General features: G+C 36.6%; 2 non-coding genes and 1 pseudogene across 2 annotated transcripts; all 3 read left to right on the top strand.

Moving 5' to 3' along the window:
* The first annotated feature begins 521 nt into the window (after positions 1-521).
* Positions 522-1,686, top strand: LOC149182266 (uncharacterized; annotated as a pseudogene).
* Positions 1,687-18,554: 16,868 nt separating this feature from the next.
* TRNAG-CCC (transfer RNA glycine (anticodon CCC)) lies at positions 18,555-18,625 on the top strand. The gene has a single exon. It is a non-coding gene; the product is annotated as a tRNA-Gly (tRNA).
* Positions 18,626-18,891: 266 nt separating this feature from the next.
* TRNAV-CAC (transfer RNA valine (anticodon CAC)) lies at positions 18,892-18,965 on the top strand. Its single transcript has one exon. It is a non-coding gene; the product is annotated as a tRNA-Val (tRNA).
* The last annotated feature ends 3,388 nt before the right edge of the window (positions 18,966-22,353 follow it).

The raw sequence follows: 22,353 nt of genomic DNA on the forward strand, positions 1-22,353 counted from the left end.
TCAGAGTTTTGAGAAACCACAAATTAGAGCCATAACAAGTGCACCACTATTAAAATCAAAGTGTAATAGTTCTAATGGCAGGAAATGACTAAACTCTCCTCCAGAAAATACTGCTTTTAATTTTGAACTTTATACCTTCATGATTAGATTGAAAATTGATTAAAAAAACTTCAATACCAACTTCAATATACTATGTCGATACTTCAATCTGAGCATATAAGCCAATGGCAGTAGAATAGGAAATACAGTGTAGCCAATGGAGTGTGTCTGCCTTATTTCTTTCTGAAATTTTGCTGAGTAGAAGGTGGAAACTTTCAGTCTAAGATGCCACTGGTCTATACCTATTATCAACAACAGGTGTATGAGAAATCTATTAATCTTTATGCAGAACTTGCATCTGTAGCAGTGGCTAGCTTTATTGGTTTCAATGAATCACCATTGGTTTAACTAGTACACATCAATGATGGAGTTGAAGAGAACAAAGAAGCATTAAGGAAGTCACATGGTGAGGAAGATGATGATTTCCAAATATATCTAAAACCAATTGGCCTTCATTCCAATTCAGTGAAGATGAGGCAGTTGCTTGTCGAATGGAAACCAATGAGATTCATGTTTTTGATTCGAAAAACTTTGCTAAAGGAATTGTGAATAAGATCCACCTTCCTAGAATAGTTGGTTTGCAACTTGCTACAGCTCCTCCAACATATTTTGCGGCATATATTCCCGAATCAAAGGGAATACCAACCAGCATTCAGATATTTAAGCGAGAGGATGTTGGCCTAGCCCAGCCTGTAGCTTGACGGAGTTTTTTTTTTCAGTGTTCCAATGTCCAGTTAATTTGGAACCATGGATCGACTGGATTGTTGGTTATTGCACAGTCTGATGTTGACAAAAGCAATCAAAGTTACTATGGGGAGTCCAGATTACATTACTTGACGACTGATGGGAGTCATGAAGGGCTTGTGCCTCTCCGTAAGGAGGGACCTGTCCATGATGTTAAGTGGTCTCCTTCAGGAACTGAATTTGTAGTGGTTTACGGATTCATGCCTGCAAGAGCAACATTGTTCGAAAAAAAGTGCAATCCTCTCTTTGATTTTGGAACAGGCCCTTACAATACACTCAGATGGAACCCTCATGGAAAACTTTTATGCATAGCAGGTTTTGGTAATTTACCTGGCAAAATGGCATTTTGGGATTGTTCTGCTAAAAAATTTGCTTGGAAGTTCAAAGGTTGAATGGTCAGTCACAAGTGAATGGTCGCCTGATGGACGATATTTTATGATAGCAACAATGGCTCCCCGGTTGCAAGTGGACAATGGGATCAAGATATTTTCTTATAATGGATCACTATACTTCAAGAAGATGTTTGACAAACTATATCAGGCAGAGTGGCGCCCAGCAGAGTCCACGATATATGGAGATCTTCCAGAGTTAGTAGAGAAAGTAAAGGAAAATTTGCGGATTGAGACAACTAATGGGACAACTAATGCAACCTCCAAAACCTCAAATCAAGTTCCAAATATTGTTGTCGCTGCACCAAAACCTGCAGCATATCAACCACCCCATGCTAAAACTTCCTCTACACCAAAACCTGCATCATATCAGCCACCACATGCTAAAAGTGCTATGGCTATTAATGCTCAGATTTTTTTGCGAGACAAATTCTTCCCAAGAGACAAGTAAGAATGCACTGTCACCCCCGTACATGTAGATGTCCCTGCCAAGGACCAACCGACATTTGTAGAGAAAACACACATGCAGGAAGTGGGCAGGCTCTGAATTCTTTCTTCTATACCATCAATTAATCACTCTGCCCGCTTCAACCTTATGGAACTCCTTATGCATATGCTCCTGCACAGATACCACGGTGGTAAGGTGTGAGACAGTTCAGTGGTGGTGTGAGATAGACACGGGTTTTGGTTGAGGAGGCAGTGTAATCCGCACTATAGAGATAATACACAGTCACACCAACAGAGTGTAATCTTCAACACCCACATACTCCAGGAAATGCACAGTCCACGCTCACTTCATTACAGTGCCTGGAGCAGCTTACCAAACTATTCGATGCAGAAAGTAGAGAATAATGGCAGAGGCCAGGTGAATAGGAGTATGGCAGAGACGTTAGAAATAGTGTCAGACCTGATTTCAGTGAGAGAGAAGCGACATAGCTACTAGATAGGTAGTGCTAGCAAAGTGCTAAAGGAGGCATGATTAAGCGTTACTACGTGTAGAATATTCCTAAACACAAATGTGAGCAGAGATTGCACCTAGAATTTAGCTGAGAAAACATTCATGAAATGCATAATTGATGGCAGAACTGACCTACATAGAAATTTCATAAAACAAGTGGCTCAAATATGAGTAGGGTGGGATAGCACCTGCTCTGATACCATGTTAGACACATACGTGGAAAACACAAAAGATGAATGTTAAACATGAGTGTGTGTCTATTATTGATAATGACATACATTTATAGTGCATTCATGAGACCATTAGGTTCCACATCCCAAGGTCTCTTGGACTCTCATGGCTATTCACATTCTACACCAACCCATAGAGGATTAGGTGTCCAACAATTGAAAAGGCTGGATATTGGTGTGGTTTGCATTAAAAGGTAAGAGCTTTGGAGAAAAAAGTTTCATTGCAGCAGCAAAGTAAAGATCCTCAAGTCGTGGGGGTCGTTGGGTTAGGCAGAGAAGGTAAGATGGTGGCCTGGGTGCAGGCAATATGGACAAGCAGTGGAAACCTGATATAATTTATTCTAACTTTGACTGAATTTCTCCTTCTGCTTCTGGTGGTGTATCATCCATCTATTGTTAGACTGACTGCTTCATGAGTTTCCCTTTTGATCATCTCCAACCCTCGTTATCAGACACAAATCACACCATAGGCCTGTTTTCCTCTATCGGAACTATAATTCCATAGGAACTATAATAATACACAATCGTTGTTGTAAATTAAGAAAAATGCGTCTTAAACGCAAAATACGCAGTCGGCGGGCTTTTGTTCCAAAGGAATGGAATAACACTATCAACGCAAGATTTCAAAGAAATGTGTTATACACAGATAACACTATCGACTGTTAACTATTGGCCTTTCAATGTTCTTTCCCCCGATGCGATAACACGTAGTGTTATCGGAAATTGATATCGGTGATTCCAAAACCTCTTGCCAAACTCCTCCCGCTTGGGTCTTACGATTCAATAAGCCATGCGGACCCGAAGACTTATCCACCCTCCTTTATAGTATTTCGGGTCCGAGCTATCGGAGCTTCGGACTTCGGCGATCTCAAAGGTCCTTCCCACTCCACTGAGGTTCTGCGACGTGATAATGGTTCAGACCCGATATGGGTATGAGCCAAATTTAATATGATTTCAGGTCCGGAACTTCATCTCGGCTAAGTTTTCTGCCATTTTCCTGTGTAAACCAGAGGTTCCACCGTGAAACTCAATAATGTATGTAAGAGGAACAGGCACCCCGATATGAAAGAAAAAACACCCCAACAGGCTTAATCTAAATGTTAATTGGAAAACAAAGGCTAAATCACCATTAATAAGACTCAGAACAAAAGAAACAAAATTGATACATACATAAACACTAGTAAACAGATAAACAGAATTCAGAGGCACAGAAATGATTTTCAGAGGTCACCATGTCTCTGGGATCGACTCCTCCCTAGAGATGTCCTGTTCTTTCTTTTATAGAAATAATAAGAGATAAAGCCCACTCGTCCTTATCCCTTTACAATAGCATGCCAATTCATATCTACTAGTTTTATTTTAGCAACTAGTTTCTAAAATAGAAACTTGTTTATTATGACTAACAGTTCTGTAAGACATCCCCCTCGAGAACCTTTATTACAGCTTATCCATGAAACAATGCAACAATGCTTATCCATGCAACAACATGATCTTATTCCTAGATTCTATCCCTATCCTAAACTAGAAAAGCATGGAAATTGATGGCTAAAGGACCCCACTCCTTTGCCTATAGATTTTTTTGGATTTTTGGAATAAGTTTGAAGATTTTTCCTTCCAAGTCACATGCTCCTGCATCAGACTCCTGAGGAAAAAATTCTTCATGGGCTCTTGTCCATGAGCTCATCTACAGAACTGCCCAGTTTCTATAGTATGTCTTATGTAACCCAAGTGGCTTCAGCGATTGGCTGATCCTTCCATTTTACCAAATACTGGAAGTACTCTCATCCCCTTGTTTTCTTAAACACCTTCTTGTCTAGAATTCTTTCTGGCTGCAATTCCTTTGCTGTGGGTAACTGTTTTACCCAGTCAATATGTTAGGTCTCTTGATCCTTTTTTGTATCATTTGCAGTTTCACCTTCATACTTGTACAGGTAAGTAACATTGAAAATTGGTGATATTTCAACATCAGGGGGTAATTCAATCTCATAGGCATTTGTAGAAAATTTCCTCAGTACTTTGCACGGTCCAATTTTCTTGAACTTCAATTTTTTATACTCCCTCTTTGGAAACCTTTCCTTTCTGAGGTGTGCTAAAACCAAATCTCCAACTTCAAAGTTCACCTCTCTTCTTCTCATGTCTGCTCTGGTTTTGTACTTGATGTTGCTATCCTGCAGTTGTTGTTTCACTTGTTCATGTATTGCTTGCATTTCTGAAGAAAAATCTTCACCCTCTGCACTTCTCATCTCTTCTTTTCCTAATTTTCTTAAATCAGATACTCCTCTTGGATGCATTCCATAAACAATATGGAATGGACTCTGTCCTGTACTCCTATTGGGTGAGTCATTATATGCATATTCATCTTGTGCCAACACTTGATCCCACTGTTTTGCATGTTATGTAGTAAGACTCCTCAAAAGATTGCCCAAACTCCTATTCACAACTTCAATCTGTCCATTAGTTTGTGGATGATAGGCAGAGCTGAAACTTAGTTTAGTTCCCAACTTCTTCCATAATGTCCTCCAGAAATTGCCAACAAATTTGGAATCACTGTCTGAGACAATACTCTTAGGCAACCCATGCAATCTTACAACCTCCTTAAAAAACAAATTAGCAATGTGAGAAGCATCACTAGTTTTATGACATGGAATAAAGTGTTCCTTTTTTTAAAATCTATCCATGACAACAAAAATTGAATCATTACCTCTTTGAGTCTTTGGTAAGCCCAAAACAAAATCCATACTTACCATATCCCAAGGCCTATTTGGAATTGGTAATGGGACATACAAACCTGTGTTTTGGCTTCTTCTCTTTGCATATTGACAGACTTTGCAAGTTTTCACATACTTCTCCACTTTAGATTTCATTTTCGGCGAGAAATAAAATCTTTTCAGCTGCTCATAAGTCTTCTCTACACCAAAATGTCTTGCAAGTCCTCCACTATGCTTTTCTTTGATTAAGTTCTCCCTCATAGAACAGTTTGGTATGCACAACTGATTTTTCTTAAACAACAGTCCATCTTGTAAGAAGTAATCCAACAATTTACTTCTATCCACCAAAACAGGATTTTTACAAGCTTCAAATGCCTCTTTAAAATCTGGATCTGTTTCATACAATTCTTTAAGAAAATCAAAATCCAACACTTGGATTTGACTCTCTTGAAATAATACATTCCTCCTACTTAAGGCATCTGCAACTTTGTTGATTGGCCATTTATATGCTTCAAGACAAAATAGAAACCTTGAAGATACTCTACCCATTTGGTATGTTTCTGGTTAAGCTTTGGTTGCTGCATAATATACTATAGTGCATGATTATCTGAATAAAGTATGAACTCTTTTGACATTAGATAATGCCTCCATTTCTTCAATGACTACACAACTGCATAAAACTCCTTGTCATAACAAGAATACTTCTTCTTTGAATTATTCAGCTTTTCACTAAAATAAGCTATAGGTCTGTCTTCCTGACTTAATACACCTCCAATATCTTCTCTGCTGGCATCACACTTCACTTGGAAAGGTTTACTAAAATCAGGTAGAACCAAAATAGGCTTTTCAGTGATCTTCTTCTTCAATAGCTGGAAATGCTTTTCTGCTTCAGCAGTCCATCTAAATGGTTGTTTATCCTTCTTTATGGTCTCAATAATATGTGCATTGATCTTACTAAAATTCTTTATGAATTTTTTATAAAAACTAGCAACACCATGAAAAATTCTTACCTCAAAGACACTTTTAGGTGAAGGCCACTCCATGATTGCCTTGATCTTCTTTGGATCCATATTCAGTCCTTCAGTAGAAATAACAAAACTCAAGTACACTAGCTCTCCTTTCATGAATGAACACTTCTTAAAATTCAATAATAATTTCTCCTGTTGTAGCCTTTGTAAGACATAATTCAAATGTCTCATGTGCTCCTCCTTGGATCTACTGTAAACTAATATATTGTCCAGATATACTATTACAAATTTACCAATGAACTCTTTAAGAACTTCATTCATGAGTCTCATAGATGTACTTGGTGCATTTGAAAACCCAAAAGACATTACTCTCCACTCATACAATCCCTCATTTGTCTTAAAAGCGGTTTTCCACTCATCCCCTTCTCTTATCCTTATCTGATGATACCCACTTTTAAGATCTAGTTTTGAAAAACACTTTGCTCCACTCAAACAATCCATTAAATCTTCAATTCTAGGTAAAGGAAATCTGTACCTAATTTTGATTTTATTGATGTCTCTTGAATCTGTACACATTCTCTAGCATCCATCTTTTTTTGGACTCAACACTGTTGGTACTGCACAAGGACTCAAGCTTTCTCTGATCAGCCCTTTCTTAAGAAATTCTTGCACCTGCTTCCTAACTTCTTCATTTTCTGTAGGAGTCATTCTATACGCTGCTTTGTTAGGTAGACTTTCTCCAGGAATCAAATCTATATGATGGCTAATTCTTCTAATGGGTGATAACTCATTAGGCAAATAATCAACAATAATATCACAATATTTCTCCAAGATTTCTTGAATTTCAATGGGTAAATCAGAAACTTTAGTAGAAGTCATAATTACATTGGGCTTGCAAATTATAGCAAAATTTACCTCATTCTCTTCAATCTACTTCAAGTATTCCTTTCCTCCTAATAACAGAGTTTTTGGATCAGTGTTCTTTCATGATGCATCTTCTTCTTGCAGAGGATACAACGTATGATTGACACAATCCTTTCCAAACTTGTAGGTGTTTCTTTTCCCATCACGCGTAGCTCCTCTGTCATATTTCCAAGGTCTTCCAAGCAATATGTGACACACATCCATTGGCATCACATCACATACAATTTCATCTTTATACTTGCCAAACTGAAACTCCACTTCACACTGTTCATTCACTAATAGTTGATGTCCCTTTTGTAACCATGACACCTTGTAAGGTGTTGGATGTTTCATTGTCTTTAGCTTCAATTTCTCCACCACTTCTGTAGAGACCAAATTATCAGTGTTGCCACTATCAATGATCACTTGACAACATTTCCCTTGGACCTTACATATTGTTCTGAACAAAGTCTTTCTTTGTGATGGTTCAACTATCTCCTTTGCTAGCTTGAGCAAAACTTTATTAACTACCAAAGATTCTCCTCTCTCTAGTATATTTTCTTCTTTTGTCACTGCTGTTGTTGTTGCTTCTCCCTCAGCTTGAGCAACAATGGCATTCCTCTTATTTGTTTCTGCTTTCTCTGGGCACTCAAAAGCTCTATGTCCTAGTTTGTTACATCTGTAACATCTTACTTCTCTTCCTCTTCCTCTAGAAAAACTCCCTCTACCTCTTGCATCACCTCCTATGGGTGCATGTTGGGTTGAGCTATTGCTAGCTCCATCTTTAGGTGTTGTAGATCTTCCTCTACCACCTTGACTTCCCCTTCCTCGGAAAGTACCTCTCGCTCTGGCAGACTACTTCCTCGTGAATTTTTCTTTAACTCTCAGTGCCATCTGATAATCTTCTTCTACTATTTTAGGAGACAGTATACTTATCTCATCTTGAATGTCCATCCTAAGACCATTCACATATCTAGCCACCTTCTCATCTATATCCTGAGCTTCTCTAGCTCTTATGCTTACCTTGTAGAATTCCTCTGTGTATTCTTTCACTGTCAAAGACCTCTGTCTAAGATTTTGCATCTGTATGAACAAGGTTTGCTGATAATTACTTGGTAGAAACTTACCTCTTAGCTTTGCTACCATCCTACTCCAATTTTTGATTGGTTGCTTGCCCAGTCTCTTCCTTTCTGCCTACACACCATCCCACCAAAGCATTGTATGGCCTTTTAGCTTGGTGACAGCAAACTTTACTTTCTTCTCATCTTCTGTTTCTTCATAGTCAAAGAATTTCTCCATTCCATTAATCCAATCTATCAATTCTTCTGGATTAAGTCCTCCTTCATATATTGAAACCTCAGTCTTTGGCCTAACTGTGTATCTCAACACTGGCTAGAAGAATCTCATCTCAAGAGTAACTGCTATAGCTTCCTCCTCTGCAGCTTCAACCTCAGGCTCACTAACATCTCCATCATCTATATTTCTTCCGCTAGTTAATGCATCCAATCTAGCTTGCATCTGTTCCACATATTTCACCACTTCAGGATTTGCATAAGGTCGTCCTCTTCCACTACGTCCTCGTCCTCTTCCAACTCTGAAAGCCATATTAACTTTCCTTCTCCTACTTCTGAAATTCAATTTAGTGTCAATAGGTTGCTCTGATGCCACTAATGGTGCCCTGGGTGCAGGTGATATGGACAAGTGGCCAAAACTTGATATAATTTCTTCTAACTCTGACTGAATTTCTCCTTCTTCTTCTAGTGGTGTATAAGTCATCTATTTTTAGACTGACTGCTTCATGAGTTTCCCTTTTGATCATCTCCAACCCTCGTTATCAGACACAAATCACACCATAGGCCTGTTTTCCTCTATCCAAACTATAATTCCATAGGAACTATAATAATACACTATCGTTGTTATAAACTAAGGAAAATGTGTCTTAAACACAAAATACACAGTCAACAGGCTTTTGTTCCAAAGGAACAGAATAACACTATCCACTCTTTAAAACACTATCGCGACTTATAAATGGTCATAGTGTTAATTCCAAAGAATTACACTATCGGCGTAAGATTTCAAAGAAATGTGTTATACGCAGATAACACTATCGACGGTTAACTATCGACCTTTCAATGTTCTTTCCCCTGATGCGGTAACACGTAGTGTTATCAGAAATCGCTATCGAAGATTCCAAAACCTCTTTCCAAACTCCTCCTGCTTGGGTCTTGCGATCCGATAAGCCGTGCGGACCTGACAACTTATTCACCCTCCTTTATAGTATTTCGGTTCTGAGCTATCGAAGCTTTGGACTTCGGTGATCTCAAAGGTCCTTCTTGCTCCATTGAGGTTCTGCGATGTGATAATGGTTTGGACCCGATATGGATATGAGCCAGATTTAATATGATTTCAGGTCTGGAACTTCATCTCGGCTAAGTTTTTCGCCATTTTCCTGTGTAAACCAGAGGTTCTGCCGCAGAACTCAACAATGCATGTAAGAGGAATAGGCACACTGATATGAAAGGGAAAACAACCCAACATGCTTAATCTAAGTGTTAATTGGAAAAGAAAGGTTGAATCACCATTAATAAGGCTCAGAACAAAAGAATCAAAACTGATACATGCATAAATGCTAGTAAACAGATAAACAGAATTCAGAGGCACATAAATGATTTTCAGAGGTCACCACGTCTCTGGGATCAACTCCTCCCCAGAGATGTCCTGTTCTTTCTTTTATAGAAATAATAAGATATAAAGCCCACTCGTCCTTATCCCTTTACAATAGCATGCCAATTCATATCTACTGGTTTTATTTTAGCGACCAATTTCTAAAATAGAAGCTTGTTTATTGTGACTAACAGTTCTGCGAGACATCCCCCTCGAGAACCTTTATTACATCTTATCCATGCAACAATGCAACAATGCTTATCCATGCAACAATATGATCTTAGTCCTAGATTCTATCTCTATCCTAAAATAGAAAAGCATGAAAATTGATGGCTAAAGGACCCCACTCCTTTGCTTGTAGATTTTTTTGGATTTTTTGAATAAGTTTGAAGATTTTTCCCTCCAAGTCACATGCTCCTACATCATAAGACAACTCTAGTAAAAGAATTCTTCAAAAGGAAGAGTTCATATTTTGGAAAATCTTGCATTTAATATGTTGTATGTACACACCTTTTATTCTCCTCGTTGAGCGAACTTCTTAAAGGCTTGAGTCAATTGGATATTCTCCATGACAACAATTTTTTATCTGTGGCAAATTTTTCTCTACAATGTGGGTTTGTTGGGCATTTTACAGAAGCATGACTGGCAGAGAAGAATAGCAGCAAGTGTGTCTCTATGTTTGGCTTGCTATGATGTATTAGCCGCAGATGGGGAATCCTATGGAACTTTTGAATGGTTTCTTGATGTTGGTGCTAGTAGTGGCTTTGATTAAGGGGATCCAACTGGTGGTAAACAAACCCTTATTAATTTCATCAGCAAGGTTCCCCATGGGTGAAGGTTGAATGAAAGAAGCAATCCACACCAGAAGCATGCAACCCCACAACAAGAACACCTTGATAGCACCCGCTCAGCGAGCACACCTTGATAGTCGAAATTCTTCTATTTCTGGGTTTTTCGTGATTTATTTCATTTATATCCAATATTTAAGTAAAGTAATTTCACCACAGAATTGCTTGCTTTATATTCCGCTTTATATTTTGGTTTTTGTTCCCATTTTCTTGGGTCGCGGGTGATCTTCAAGCATTCTTGAAATAGGCACCACACTACACTACATTTGTGCACATTTGGGGATGGAAGATGCAAAGACGGTGCAAAGGATTTCGGCCTCTCACTTAGACGGTGCATAGGTTCACTGATGAGGTAATTTCCTCTTTCAAGATGAATCTTGACACCTCTGAGGTCGCGTTGCTGAAGGCCTTGTTGATCACAACCAAGAGGGCCTTCATGTTGTCCATGGTTCCACTGGGATCGATATCATAGACTATATTCTGTAACATAGAATAAGCGGCCATTGCACACCACCAACAACCAAAACAATAAAGAAAAATTCATCTCGTTGTTGCTCGAATTGCTAAAAAAAAAATCACACGCTATCTCCATTAATTAACTTGGCATTATTAGTCCTGGGCGTTGAAGCTAGTGATCGAGGCTACTCCCAGTGAACAAACGAAACCCTCTCTATTTCAGCCCGATTGAAATACCTCTACCGTTTTCACCGTGCTTGCTTCGAGTCACTGACAATGTAGAAGTCTCGTCCTTGTCGATGGATGGTGGCCATTAATGAAAAGAACCCGAGAAAATTCATTGCAATGACACTGACTCCATCGCTATCGCCATGTGTTCAAAATTGTTTGGATGAAGTCTTTACGAAAATGAAGGGTTGTTATTGGCTAGAATGATGAAAATGAAGGGCTCTCATTAGCTAGAGTGAATAGTATTTTCCCAACCAATTCTATATAGGGACACCTTCGGTGTAATTAGGTGAACTATGACTAATGCATATATAAGTAGAATTGTAAAAGGGTCCCTTATAAAGAGATCTAAGTAATTGCATGGTTATAAGTAGAATTGTAAGACAGTAAGGTGAAAGAAGGTTGTGCCAAATTTTGTTTAACAAAATTCCCAAAAAAGTGGTATTGGAACTTGAAGTCCAACTGGAAGAAACTCAATAAAAGAAAAAGAAAAATTATACCATCTCTTTAATTGTGCTAGGGAAATTGGTAAATTTAGGGGACACTTCACTAAGATAAGTGGGGTGTTTACAATTATGATGCGTGTTGACAAGGTCTTAGATTACAAAGGTAAAGAGGATATGATGTGAGGTTATTTTAAGGAGTATTTTGCACAATAATTATTATAGGATACCATCCCTTTCACGAAGAGGCCTACATGTGGAATGGGAAAGTAGGGAGAGAAGGAATATCTAAGAGGTTGGACAATTTTTTGTGCACAATTGGTTGTATGAAAAATTTGCAGTCATGGATTCATAACTCCTTAATTTTAGACCATAAACCAATTTTTATTAAATGGACTAGGGTTTGTGACTGAAAATATTATCCTTTTAAGTTTAACCATTCATGGTTAGAAGAAAAAGATTTCAAGGATTTGGTCTAGTATATGGAAAAAGTGGTATATATATCAATAGGAATCAAGTATGAAGTTTTTTAGACACAAACTGAGATTATTAAAGAAACAAATTAGACTCTAGGAAAGGAGGAAGAAGAAGGTCTTATCACAAAGCTGAATGATTTGGATAAAAGGATCTAAGCTTTAAGTGACCGGATGCTTTCAGAATATTTTCAGAAACAACAAAATAGAGGCTACAGAAACTTGAAGAGAGAAAGGAACAAATTTTGAAGCTACAAGAGGAGGAATGGGGTTTAAAAAGCTGAGTTATTTGCGTTAAGGATGGGGACATGAATTCTTGGTTTTTCCATAAAAAGGCTTCAAAAAGGAAAAAGGGAAATTCTATTTAGAATATTAGAGATGGTGAGGGGCATATACTCACAACTCAAAATGAAATTCAGTGAGAGGCGGTGTCATTTTTCAGCCAACAATACAAAGAGATAGAAGGGGATAATTTTGACACACATGGGCATCTCATTAACTTGTTTCCTAGCATGGTTGATCCTAAAGAAAGTAAACAGTTGGAGAGGCCGATTACCAAGGAAGAAGTACACGAGGTATTGAAATCACTGGCCAAGGAAAATAGCCTCGATCCAAATGCATGGTCTATAGAACCTTTTCTACACTTTTTGGACATTATGGACAATGGACTTTTGGAAATGGTAGATGAATTGTGACAACATTGTTCGATTATGGGATGATTAAATGCATCATTCATTTCTCTAATCCTCAAAGTGTCTAAGCCATCTTCTTTTGTGATAATAGGCCTATATATAAAATGATCTAAAAACTAATTACAAATCGTATAAAAGCCACCCTATCTAAGTTTATTACTCTGAAATAATTTATCTTTTTAGACAACAGAAAAATCTATGACGTTGTGGATTTAAAACAAGAATGTATTCATTCTATTAAATCGCGCCAGTTGGAGGTGTGTTTAATGAGGATTGATTTGATTAAAGCATATTATAGTGTGGACTGGGAGTTTTTAAGGTTGGTCCTTCATAAGATCGGTCTTGGAGTCTTGGTGGTATATTGTATTATGGCATGCATTACATTAGTGAAATTTTCTATTATGATTAATGGGATCCTAATAGGTTTCTTTAAGGCATCATGAGGTCTTAGATAGGGTTGTGCATTGTCCCCTCTCCTGTTTCTTCTGATGATTGATGATCTAAGTGGAGGGAACTGCAAAGCATGAACTAAAGACATTACCTTTGATTGCAAGATTACGAAGAATATATAACTCATACAATGTTCATTGATGATGTTCTTTTTATTGGGAAGGTCTTTGTCTTGGTGTGTATATCATATCATCAAATACTTACCAGTTTTGGAGAAGCCTTGAGCCTCCTTATGAACAAAGGGAAATCTATACTAATCTCAACAAAGAAGGGGAAGACAATGATTAAGGACATAGCAAAAATATTTGATCTGGTTTCGATCTCTTTGGAAGAAGGCTTCAAATACTTGGGTTTCTATTTGAAACCAAATAGGTATAATATTAAGGAATGGGAGTGGTTGATCATAAAATTTAAGCTCAAGATGTCACTTTGGTCACACAAATGGCTCACATTGCGAGGGATATTAATTTTCATCAAGTTGGTCCTCTAGGGTATATCTATATATTGGATGCATTTGTTATATCTTCCTAAAGACATAATAAAGAGAATAGACTCTATTATAGTTAGGTTCCTTTGGGCAGGGCTTGGTTCTACGAAGAAGATTCACCTAGTTCATTTAGAAGAATTGTTGAAACATGATAATGATGGAGGGTGGAGAATTTAGGACACAATTTTTTTTAGAAAGGATTTACTTGTCAAGAACCTATGGAGAGATTTAAAAGGTGAAGACATCTAGCAATAGGTCATAAAAGGGAAATATTTAAAAAATAGACAGCTTGGGGATTGGATCAAAGAGGGGGCTTTGAAGAAGAAGGCAGAATCATATATATGGAGGAGCATAATGAAGACAAACAATGGCATTTTGGAAATATGAGATGGGAGGCTGGTAATGGGAATAAAATCAAAATTGGTTTGGAAGCTGTAAAGGGTGTAGAAGGAATACACACTTTTTCAGTTCCTCTCCTTTGTCATTTTCATAACAAAGTGTTGTAGTCACTACAACAACCTTAAAATTTGACCCACCTAAAATTTTTTGAGCACCCCGTTATCACTAAAATTTTAACTTCATCTATGTCCTATTGAGGTTTCACACCCTCAGTACTGAGTCAGGTTTACCTCTAGCACTTGGGAAAATTTCAGTCTACAGGTTTCTAGCTTAGGTTTCTCCCAAAGTCACAAGTTAGATTTGGAGACCCTATATTCAACTTAAACGATGCGACTTGTGACCCTTTCAATCACATCTCATTTTACCCAAATCGTTGAGTCACAAATTCACCAGAATGCATAAATATGGACATATTAAATTCAACGACTCCACGACCTTGTGACCTCACGATTTGTACTACTCATTAAGGCTCAAGTCCCAACGCCGCATAGTCGCCTTATTCTTGGCCTTCTCCCTTGCAACCTAGCATGATTTGCGACTTAGACCTCATTAGGACATTTATTCACATGGTCACATAATTTCTAGGTCCTATTGTACGAGGGATTCTCACCCGCGACCCTCCTTATCTTGCGACCCTCCTTATCTTAACGCACACTTGCAACCTTTTCTATATAAAATCATGCCCTAATTTTTTCATTCATCGTCTTATTGAAGCACTTAAAGAAGATTGTTTTGGCTACTTGGCAGGTGTGGGACTCCTTCTCTTTAGGTAAGCGACTCTTTGCCTACCCTACAATTATTAGTTATGCCATTTTTCTTCTTTCTCCACATGACCCTGCACAGTTCATTTTAACTAGGATTTACTCATCTCAATGTACCATTTCAAGGAAAGAATCATCCTAAACTCTCCAATCCTCCATTCATTCACTCAATACCATATTTCTGGTGTCCCACATCATATTTGAAGATCATTGCCTCACTCTTCAATCGCCCTTGATACCTTGTGCCCTTATGAATTTTGCATCCAAACCTAGAATCCTCCTTTTCCATCTCAAGTCGCGACTTCACCACCCAGCTACTAAGAGAAGATAGATTGCACTTCTAAAAAACAAGATCGCCTTTATCTCATGACCCAACGACCTAGGCACCCAAGAAACTGTTTAACCATTTGGACTTGTCACTCTCCTAAAGAGCCCTAAGTCACAACGTCGCAAAGTTGCACCATATATTTATCCGCAATTCTGTGACCTAGCAATATTGTGACTTAGCGACTTCCCGACTTATGACTTACTGACCTCCATAAATTGTGACCCTATGACCTTCCCTTAAACCAGTTTCTGACTCAAGTTAGTTGTCCTACCCATCACATTATAAAACTTGGTTTATAATTATTGCTCTGGCCAATATTATTTATGTCATCGCTTTCATCTTGGGATTGCCTGTTCAAAATTCTAGGTGACATCGATTTGGATTGTATATCAATATCATCTTTCTCTGGAGAGATGGCACCTCCAGTAGTCAAAGTGTCTCACAAGAGTGCAGAAAGTAGTATCCAAGAAATTGTAGAAAGCCCACCTCTGCCACCAACCTACAGAGACACATCATGTAATATTAATAAGAGCACCAAGCTCTAGTGGTGCAACACCTATTCAATGTTCTTGAAGAGAGACATTCCCCAGGACCAAGAGGAATTTAGAGTATATATCAATATCAAGAGTTCTTATCTCCATAAAGTAGTTGTGCATCCACCAGTGTTCCCATGTGTAGAGACCATTAAATGGATATAACATAACGCTGATGTAAAACGTTGGGTTATAAGTAGGCACACAAGTGAAGCTTTCACTTCTTTCACTGCCACCGATATTGTTGCCCACTATAAGATAACAGAGAAAGAAGAATCCTTCAACACTAGGTGGTTGTCAGACTTCAAGCTATCAACCAAAGAAATTCTAAAGTCTTGGTGGCAAGAACCCTCCAATTTCAAAGTCAAGGTAGACTAGGTGTATAGAACGAAGGGACTTTGAAGAGTTTATCAACTCATGGCAACAATGATGAACAAATTATATGGCATGCCAGATATTGACACTTTTTTTGGGAACCTGGGTCCCTATCATGTACATGGTAGATACCAGAGGGACTATTTTCAATTGTGCAAGTATTATGGCATCAACTTTGAAATCAAACATATAAGCAACAAAGAACCCTAAGGACTAACCATCAGAGTTCTACATGGCATCATACCTCCTCGATGTAGTGTGTTTAAGGTGTCATGTTGAGGGATGGAGACAAAACTAGACCCTTAAGATGTTAGAGCGTGTTCACATTTGTTATAAAATATTTTGGGATCCAGGCTACAAGAATATGCATGAGACTACTTCGGATTCATTTATTGCTCCTTTGTACTAGATACTCTTTAGAGAAGATGCTCCTTGCATGCTAATATGGCTAAGGAACTGATCATTAAAGTAGTAGATTGGTTTCCCATTGAATAAGGCACCTTCATCAGATTGTTTGGCTCCTATAAGCACCCTCATGCTCTCCCAAAATTTGTGATAGAAAAGCTACTCTTGCAAGATGTTTGCTATCAGTTGACTATAGGGTTTTCTAAAACAATGGTCAAAGGTAAGAAAAAGCTTTGGCCCACATTCCCTTTGACTATTGGAGCATACATCCTCAAGAAGTTCAAAGCGGATGAAGCATAAGATGAAGAGATGAAATGATTATTCTTCATGGATTTAGATCACCGTAGGTAAGCCCAAAAGGGGATTGTGGTGACACATTGTAAGAAAGCAGGTTTCAATTGGTCCTCTGTTCATACCAAGAATAATCATGAGGATAAAGTCAGAAACTAGTACAATGCTACCAGTGAGTTAGGACCAAGTGAACAACAAGAGAAAGAGGATGAGTGGGCTTAAAATTCCCAAGGGAGTATAAGCTTGGAAGCCAAAGCAGCCCAACTCAAGCAGAAGAAAGAGTAGTAGAAGAAGGATGGTGAGAAAAAGAGACATAAAGACAACCATCAAGAAGACCCAGTGGATGAGCAGGAAGAAGGTGAAGAAAAAGAAGAAACCCTAGAGGAAAGAAATGTAGGGCAAGAGATAAGGAAGAAAAGGGAAGAAGAGCTAAGAAAGTGTATCGAGATATTAAAGGCACATGTATAAGGATTACTTCATACTTTCTGGAGATTGGACCAAAGTTGCAGGGGCCTCCTAGGAGACATTTTTTAATTAAGGAGGTATGGACACACTTTCTTGTAGTATTTTTTGACGGGGCATCACAAAATGGGGTTTGCGGCGGTGGGGCGTATTTAGTATTATCGCTAGGTAGTTGCTATCATTTCAGTTGGTTCAGTGGGACATGGACTAACAACAGAAAAAAAACTTATTACTCTATGGTGGGGCATTACTTTGTGCAAATTCGCTTGCTATAGAGGTTTTAAAAGTCTTTAGCGACTTCAAGGTGACCATCGATTAGGTGTAGTTGAGATATAATTTTGAGCTACCTTCCCTTACATACTAGATGTAGCTCATTAGATCTATGATGCGGACGTTTGAGAGCTTAACAATCACACATGTCTATAAAGAACAAAATCAAGTGGTAGACTACCTTTCAAAAGAAAAATGTTATTGCTTACAGAGAAAGATATACTATTTATCTTTTGAAAATGGATTCCTTTTCCACATGGGGAGTATAAAAATATGATAGTTTGGAATTGAATGTTATTTCTACAGATCTTGTCTTGCTCCTTAGTATTAGAACTATTATTTTTTATTTATCTCTGGTTTTGGAAGGATTTTTTTAGAACAGAACAATTATAGTTTTTTCTGACAAAAATGTACAAGGATAGAACGACATTCAGTAGAATAGTAAGCAACAAAGAGCGTAGAACATCGATCTTTTGTGAAATCTTTAACTCTCATTTTGACGAACAAAAAGAGAGACATAGCTACAAGGACTTAAAAATATGAATATTCCTGAAATTTTAACTATATTTGTTTTAATGAGAGTAGGATGGTTTTTTTCTTATTCAAAAAACAAAAACTACACATTCAATATAACCAAATTCTAATCTAGAGATTTGTTTGAATTTTCGAGACCTTAGGAAGACAAATCAGCCCAACACATCTAATTTGGCAACACGTATTGATCATTAAATTTTATATCGAGAGAAACTTTAGAGAAGGTTGCACACAGAAGTTTGAATGAAACTGTGGAAGACGAAAATAGGCCCACGGAGAGGGCAGGCGAGTGCCTTCCACTCTCAAAGTAAGAAACTCTGCATTGAATTTTAAATTTGAATGAAAATATGGATAAAGTGAATGAAGAATATACAATGAAATGAAATGATCTGAGTTGATTGGTTAAGACACGAAGAACTTAGAGTACCAAAATACAGTGCCGTTATAATGTCAATTGCGCATCTGGTGTAGTGGTATCATAGTATCCTCCCACGGTACTGACCGGGGTTCGATTCCCTGGATGCGCAGTGAAGCAAAAAAGATTTAACTAGAGTTGTATTCTACATAATTTCTCCAGTGCGACTCTAAATTTAATTAACAAATGTACGGGTTTAATATTATTTATTTTGGACGATTAGAAGAATTGGATCGGCGGCGTACGGATCCAGAATTGACCATCTTTGTATTGGCACTTAAACCCTCACTTCGTGCGAAATTTGGTTCAATTTATTTCATTTGATAATATAAATACTAATTTAAGTAGAATACCTAGAAAAAATTATTTACAAAGGTTGTCTGGGTGGTGTAGTTGGTTATCACGTTAGTCTCACACGCTAAAGGTCCCCAGTTCGAACCTGGGCTCAGACATGTCAATATGCAGTCGCTTTTGTTGTGCGCTCACCTTGAACCTCGTCTTATACGTAACGGTGCATTCAGCGCTTTTTGTCTATTTCACCAATGCCAATCTTTGTTGTCAATAAAATTTAAAATATTAAACAATGACTATTATTATAATAAATAATATTAATATATCTTCCATAGGTCCCCAGGTCGAACCTGGGCTCAGACATAACAGTGCATTCAGCTTGAACCTGGTCTTATACACAACGGGGTATTCAGCTTTTTGTCTGATATGTCTATTTCTAAAATCAATGCCAACCTTTACTGTCAACAAATTTTAAAATATAAAAAATGGACGATTATTATAAATAATACTAATATACTTTCGATAGGTCCAACGTTCGAACCTAGGTTCAGACATAACAGCGCATTGGGTTGTGTGCGCACAGGTTACGTAACGGTGCATACAGCGTTCTGTCAGATATATCTATTTCTAAACCATTTAATTAACGCTAGGCATTGTTTATATTGAAATTGGGTCTAGGAATTTTAAGGAAATTAAATTTGGTTTAAAATAATATTTTTCAATTAATACATTATTCAATAAAAAATTTAATTTAAAAATAATTTATTTCATCAATCAGGTCATTCTAATTTTCCAATTGGGTTTTTGTGGTTATTTCTACAGGTTGTATGATAAACAGTGGTTGTGTGATAAACAGTGAGATGCTTACAACGTGGAAGTGGGAGTTTCTTTTTAGTTTATTACAGAAAGGAAACGTGTGAAATTACCATTATTTGCACCTAATTTATATTGGGTATATCAACCACATTTATTAATGTGGTTGTGCTAGTAAATAATACTCAATTGTTCACAAAAACGCTAAATTGAAATAATTGTAATTTATTTTGAAATAATAATTGTATTATATCAAATTTAGAGTGTATTTATGTTTTTTTTTTTTACTTTATACTTTGAAATCATATGCATCATGAACTAGCCCATTGCCATATCAAATACATATTATGAGAATAATTCATAGTTAAAATTCTTATCTATTAAATGAGTGAAAATATAGAGATTAGTGATGTTTAATGAATATAAATTTGATTTTTTTTTTTTTATAACTGATTTAAATAATGGAAATATTAAATTTGTTCATTAATTAATTATGATTTTTATCTTTATCGGGATCAGTAAACTTTAACCTAAAATCATCTCTATGAATTTAATAATATAGAAAATATATTTCTATCTTTCCTACCTTCGTGGAAAATGAATCTCTCCTAATTGCAGAAGATTTATTTCAAATTAAAGTGATTAGGATTTGTTGAATTTTTATTTTATTTTTTAAGTTGAAGGCTTATATTGATTCTCAAGGGAATATGGTCAATATATACTTCATCTAAATAATTAGCAATATATTATATAAAATATGAATATAAAAATCTTAAAAAAATACAAATAAAATTTGTTATTATTTATCTTTCAATTATATATACTTCTCTCTCATAATTTCCATATAATTAATCTTTCTACCCACTCTTTACTCATACCATAAATCACAACAATGCTTTAATAAACAATGAAATTGAATGAAATAATCCTTTACTCATGCCATAACCATAGAATCACAACAACAATACTCTAATGAACAATGAAATTGAATAGAGTATTTAGAAAACATATTTTTATCCGAGAGTTAAACAAAGTGGTTATTGAAATTGAATAGAGTATTTGAAGAACATATTTTTATACAACAGTTAAACAAAGTGGTTATTGATTGCAACCATAGAAAGCCAATACAACACAAAGAACATTACCCTTTTTTACCAATCTCATTTAATATTACCTAAAAATATATATACAAATATCAACTATGGTGTAATTAATATACTTTTTAAAATAATTATATACATCCAATTTAGATAGATAATTATAATTTATATTTTAAAAATCATTTTTCACATTTTAATAAAGTAATATGAAAAATATTTATTATATATATATATATTTATACAATTTTAAGGTCCACACACCAAATTGGTGTATGAATCTAGACACTATATTGGTGTATGAGACCTTCTTATTTGTGGGATAAGGAACCCACCTCTGCACAATCATTTGACTACTAAGTCTACGAAAGCATACATAATCTACCCCCTTTGGCCTTGAACTTGCGATCTCTTAAGAGGAAACACACGCTCTCTCATGCTCTTAGTTTTTGGATTTTAGTGTAGAGTTTACTCATCCCAAAGAAGATTGATATTATGAGACTGTGATTTTCTAACTCCTCGACACATTATAGTTACAAGGAAATTTATGAGAAAGTAGTAAAAGTTATATGAAAGTTTTGGAAAAAAATTTAAACCAACTATTCTATCTAGGGAAGAAAAGTTTCTTTGATTAGTTACAACATGAATGTCAATGGTTGTGAGAAAAAAATAAAAATAAAAAATAAAATAAAATAAAAGGTTGTTGCTATATAGTTAACAAAAAAAGAAAAATAATGAAAAAAAATTTGTTGGATAAAATTTTGTGAGAAAGAATACTCTTCCTAGTTGCAATGTGACTGTCAATAGTTGCTTAAAAAAAATGTTGTTACACAAAATAAATGTGTTTTCACCAAGGAATGATTTGTTTTATAGAAAGATAGTTACAGCGCAGTCCATAGAGTAAACTAGTCGTAGCAAAATTTTCAAAATTTCTTTCACAGTAAAGAAAACAAAATCTATTAATTTACCACCATTATTGTTGAGCCCAAAAAAACATAGTACAGGCAGAGGCCCAAGTGGTCGTAATATCTTCCTACAAGAAACAAACCAAAAATTGCAACTGGGGACATAACCCTAAGGGTAAATTTCTGGTCGAAAATACTAAATATTCCAAATGAGCAAGGCTTCACACTTGTGTTGGCGGAAGGGCTAGGTTCGACCATTCTTTGATGTTGACCTGGAGTGAAAAGACGAGAATAAACAATCAAAAGAAAATTTTGGAACCTGGAGTTGGAGCCACCGTAGTAACATTGAATGGAAGAAATTGGCTTACAGGTGAATCCATTCCAGGAATCCAAGGAGCCTGCAACAACGGGGGTAATGAAACACGAGTTGAAAAAAACTGAGTCACAAATGATTCGAGGGCTAAGAATTCTAAATAAACTGGGAAACCTATGAAATAAAAAATGCATATTGTACAAAGGAGGACTGTACTTCAGTAGGGCAGGACAAAACCTTTTCTTGTCATGAAAATTGACTCTACATGAGTATAATCATTAAAACAAATTTTAAGGCCGTGGAAAAATCGTTAGCAACCCATAGGTTAACACATCCTGAAAAGAAAATTGTCAGAAATGACCTGCCCTAAAGAGAGTAAAGACACCATAACCAACTAATAGCCATTGAGACGAGACAATAT

The sequence above is a fragment of the Pinus tabuliformis genome, chromosome 3_2 (assembly GCF_031772625.1).
Source record: "Pinus tabuliformis cultivar Carrire ecotype Pingquan chromosome 3_2, CPIR1, whole genome shotgun sequence".
NCBI classification, from domain to species: domain Eukaryota; kingdom Viridiplantae; phylum Streptophyta; class Pinopsida; order Pinales; family Pinaceae; genus Pinus; species Pinus tabuliformis.